General features: G+C 47.7%; 1 pseudogene; it reads left to right on the top strand.

Moving 5' to 3' along the window:
- The first annotated feature begins 571 nt into the window (after window positions 1-571).
- On the top strand, window positions 572-4,793 carry LOC115310518 (annotated as a pseudogene).
- Window positions 4,794-5,187: the final 394 nt, after the last annotated feature.

Raw genomic sequence — 5,187 nt, 5'->3', positions numbered from 1 at the left:
CGTTGGCCGGTGCGAAGCGGGTTCGGTTTACACTTGTAACACATACCATTAAGCCTGTTTAACGTGGGAGATGAAGTACTGTCCTCAAAAGTAAACGCCAATGAAAATGATTCATTAAGGAGGTGAGCACACTCTGACCGGGGAACTGAAACGTCATTGTTGTCGATGAGAGACACTTCAGGATGACTATTTGGATTAACTACACCCCAAAATCGTTGAGGGTTATTTAAGAGTAACGACGACAAGTTATGATGAAAGAAATGACGGCGGGTTGATTTAAGAAGCGACTGGTAATCACTATCACACTTTTGGTAACGGAGCCAAGAAACTGATAACTTGTTCTTATCTGCTAGTCTGAACAAACGCTTTTTTTTGTTTAGTCGTTGAAGCTGCTGACTAAACCAAGGCGCACAGTTCTTGCTCTTTATTGATACTACAGGAATAAGCTTATGAATTAGACTAGTAAACGTATTTTTAAACAAGACCCAGTTTTCTTCTACACTGCGCGATATAAATTGATGCAAGAACTGTTCTGAGAAAAGAGATAGGTCGGAGTTAAGCGCCTCAAAATAGACCCTTTCCGAAATTGGTGCTGGCAGCAATGCTACGCTAATTTGACGGTACTCGAAATTTGGGCTGGCAACTATGATTTACTCGATCCGAGACGAACGCCGCCATGAGCATGTATGGCGTCGCGAGCGCGAGTGCTGCTGCTTCTGGTAGTATGTCGTGGAGCAGCAGCTTGTCAGCGATTCCCAGCTCCCTGACCAATGAAAGTGTGAACGAGTACTACGCCGCTCGCAAGACCACCGACCGAAATCGACGGCGAAGCTACAAAATCCTCACGGAGAGTTACTTGGAGCCGAGCTCCCTCGAAACCGCGACGTTTCTTCGTGGGTAAGTTTGACGATTGCGTATTTCGCTGGAGTTCGTAAAGTGATGTCTATTTTGATTCAACGCAGAACGGATACTTTCTTGGTTGCGCGCGGACGCTGCTTCCGCAGCCAAAAGAAGACAGGCTAGCCGTACCGCACGACGGCAACGTTTGCGACGGACGGCGCTGTTGACGCGAGCAGCTGCGAATGTGCTGCCAAGGAGGGTCTCTGCAACCATGCCTTGGCGTTGCTGCGGCTGGTTGCCCTCCTCAAGGGGCAGGGCTACGAAGAAGCTCCCCCCGAGGTGAGCTGCACGGAGCTCCCGCAGCAGTGGCGTCGTCCCCGTGGCTCCCGGATTGCGGCCACCAGCGTCGACGGCGTTGACTGGAGGAGCGTGAGGAAAGGCGGCTCTTCCAAACCCGTCGGCTCCAGGCTATACGACGCGAGGAAGCGTCCAAGGGGCCTCGGAGAGATGGAGGAGCCAATGCGCGACCTGGGAAGTGGCCTCGGGGACTCGCCCTTCGCCAGGCACCTGAGATGTGTCCAGGTGCTGGGCACTGGCTCAACTTTCGGTGTAGTCCCCGAGGGTAGCCCGCTGGCCTACCAGCAGCCCCTGGCACCACATGGCTTACAGACATACGTGAGCCCAAACATCGCCCTGTGTGCCAGGGGCGTCTCGACAGCCCAGCAGCCCTCCTGGCCTGTGCTCTTCGACTCAATGTCCACCTTCAAGCCTTCAACAGGAATCCTGGCCACTGCTGAGTGGAACCTTCTTGAGGTATTATCAACATGGGCCAAACAATATTTTTCGTATGAGTACGTAATACCAAGTATTTCTCTGACTCTAGTAGAGACGTGCTCTAGCCAGAATTTTATGGCTGGCCCATTGTGGTCAGATAAGCCTGGTCTGGGCCTGCCTTTAATTTCTAATGCGAGCCCAAGCTCGACTTAGTTCTACCTTTGTTTTACATGGCAGATTCACGCTGAGAAATTCTTGTGCTTTGGAATTCATACTCATGTTTACAAAATGTAAACAAGATTGTTTCATTTGCACTCAAAAACCTTGTTTTCAAAATGATGCAATGTGTTGAAAAAGAACAAAAAAAAAAACAAATTAGGTGTTACGTTTGGACAGTACGACCTTGGGCGACGAGATTGACATAAATAAGACGAGGAATGTATGAACTGGTGCAACTTCTAGCCTGGGGTGTTTAATGTGTGTTAATGCAGTGGTGATATATGACTGCAAGTTAGTGCTGTGCTCATGTATATTGGATCGGACTAGGCTGGAGATTGGACCCAGGAACTTTGAGTTCTACAGTGCAAGCTTTCTTTTGAAGCTGCAATGCTAAAAACACTAGCACTACATTAGAACTTTCTGAAAACTGAACATCTTTCTGAGTGGCTGTCTGCGAAAACAATCACATTAGTCACGACTCACGACTGTTGGGTCTTATCTGCCTGGACCCTCCTCTTATTTTTGACTCTCACAAAATCAACATCGCGTAGCGCAACACCAAGGAGCTACAAAAGGACGTCCTTTCGCCATAGCAGTCTGCTGTCATTTCTTGGTTCTCATAGGCAACACAGCTCCATGTAGTTGTTTATCAATGGCACCTAAATAATCCTTGTTCAGTCGTGCCACATCTATGTGAAATAAACTAGGCTACCAAAAAAGCTGAGTAGTTAGCCATTCTCTTTATCCGCGAGATGAAAAACAATTACTCGGAGCACATGTCCCATCTAGACGCTTGTATAGAAAGCCATAGACAACAGCAGATATATATAACTAGGGTTACTAAAGACGTGCCTGAGCAAGCGCAAACTAGAAATAATTGCTGAAAAACCATCTTTGTTTCTTTTGTTACTGAAGAGCGATATCGGAGCCCTCGGAGTTTAAAACTTTAGCCGATTTGGATATTCTTGCACACATTCTCAAATCTTATGACAATGGCATGATGATGGACATGCATGCTCATCCTTACGCATGCCAGAGATTATACACGAAGATACAAAATTTGCACAGTGCCACGCGCGTCGCTGAATAGTTACCGTGTTTGGCTGTCAACTTGGACAGCGGCTCACGCAGTTTGGGGTTTCTATGAAGTCGGAACAGGTGTTTGCAGCATCAATCTGTTCTCTCCAAGGCAAATCACGGCACCGTATACACACAAAAGCCCATGCTGAGAACGACGTCTCTGGCTCAGTCTTGTAGAACTTCAAATTTCATAGGTGCACTGCCCGTGACATTCGTCGTTCTACAAGACTGTGCCAGATACGTCATTCTCGGTATGGACTTTCTGTGTCAATACACCGCCGTCATAGACCTTGGAGAGAACAGATTGACGCTGCGGACACCTGTTCTGCCTTCAGAGAAACCCCGAACTGCATCAATCGCTGTCCCAGTTGAGATTCAACATGGCAATCGATAGACAGGTAGCACGTCATCCTCAGTAACGATGTGATGTTTGGCAATGGTGGTTTGGTACACCTTTGAAGACATCGCGAGGCAGGCGCTGTATTCGGTGAGGAGGTCGCTTGGCTGCCGTCGTTTTGGTCCCGGAAACTTGGGGTCGATGTCGAGCTGTGCTGGCGACGTACAGTCTTGGTGAGGCAGCAATGATTGTTCACTAATCCCGGTGATTTTGTAGAGTTTCGGAGTTCTTCAACGTAGCCCACAGCTGCACCTTTAGTGAGGTGTTCCGTTTCTTGTTGAAAGTTTGTCATGAGGAACACAGTACGCATATCGTGAAGTTCAGCTACCCCTGTTGCGATGCGTATTCCTCTTCTCAGGAGAAACTGAAGGTTACCCTCGAGAACAACATCGCTGCAGGAAGCTGCCTCGGTCACGACGGGTGCAACAACACTTGAGCACGGCGGCAGGTTCATGTGGTCGGCAGGGCTCTTGAGAAAACACGGGGAATAGTACCTCCTCGTCCTTCGAGGTGCTCGATTAGCGTGTGCAACACAGGATCGTCTCTTTGACGTCGTGCCATGTCGTCGGTGTTCACTGCGCCTAGGAAGCACTCGTCGTCGTCGATGCTACTTGGAGATGTCTTGACAGCGGCTCTGGACAGGCAGTTGACATTAGCTGTGTTTGCGGCCTGACTTGTAGACCACAGCCATGTTAAACCCATGTGTTTAGATCGAGCAGTCAGGTCCCTACCTCAGCCTGGCACAGTTGGTATAGTTCAAATTGATCTACGGAAGTGCTCGGGCGTTTCCTGGTCTAGTTTGAAGGGCTCGGGCAGTCTGTTTTGATGCGACTGTCAAACAGTGGCGTTGGAACAGGTGGGGCGATAGCACCCTCTAGACATTTTTTAGTAAATGATTAAGGGGAGGGGAGCCTCCCCTGAATACTTCAAAAGACCCTTGCTGTGAAAATGAATTTTGTTTAGCTAACTTGGATCTCTTGATGCCCCCTCATTGTTTTGGCACATAATCCCTTGACTTCTTTTTACTTCCTAGGAACTCTTCCTGACACCGGACGAGGCCCCTTGAGCTGGAGCAGAACAGTCGCCAGCAGTCCAAAAGCATGTTGTGGAAAGCTGCCCGCAAGAACCGGCTCACAGCTTCGGCTTCGGCCAAGTCGAGAGAATCCTGGACAACTACGGGGTTGGACAACCTCACCGCTGAGAGGGATCTCTCGAAAATTAGAGCAGTCAAGTAAGAAACATACATGTTTGAGAAATTGATTTTTTTTACAGGACTATTGTTATGCAGAAAATGCACGGATTTTCTCATGGCAGTGATATCGTGGTGGAAGCTAAACAACTGCTTCTTGACATAGCACTTCAGGTTGCTTTGTTGAATGACATATCATAAAGCTGTTGCTTTTCCGCCAACGGGAGAGTGCTCCCTTGAGGAAAAAGAGAGCTTGCGTGTTCATTTAATTTTTGTGAGTATTGCATATTCAACTATTACTGTCAAGACATTTCAGTGGCACCCTCTTATAATTTTTATTCTTGATCTCACGATGACGATTTTCCTAGCTGTAATATCACGAGTTGCAATCCTGCTATACTTATCATCAGTTGCAAACTACAGGGTTAATGTTGTGTCTAAGGACCATGATGGAAGCTTGAAGAAATCGCATTCTTAATATAACAGTGTCAAAGATGGCAGTCTTACGTTCTTATATCCGTCAGTGAGAGCAAATTTAATCTAAATAAACACGTCGAAGCGAGCATTTCGCCAGTCGTAAATGCCGACCACAGCAACACTATTGGGCGCTATCTCGCGTCTGACGCATCTTTTGTTATATTCGACTATACGGTATACTTAACCGAGGTCACACATTAGTACACTCTCT

The sequence above is a fragment of the Ixodes scapularis genome, unplaced genomic scaffold (assembly GCF_016920785.2).
Source record: "Ixodes scapularis isolate PalLabHiFi unplaced genomic scaffold, ASM1692078v2 ptg001158l_1___fragment_5__unscaffolded, whole genome shotgun sequence".
Taxonomy (NCBI): Eukaryota; Metazoa; Arthropoda; class Arachnida; order Ixodida; family Ixodidae; genus Ixodes; species Ixodes scapularis.
This window is presented reverse-complemented; position numbering and strand designations above follow the sequence as displayed.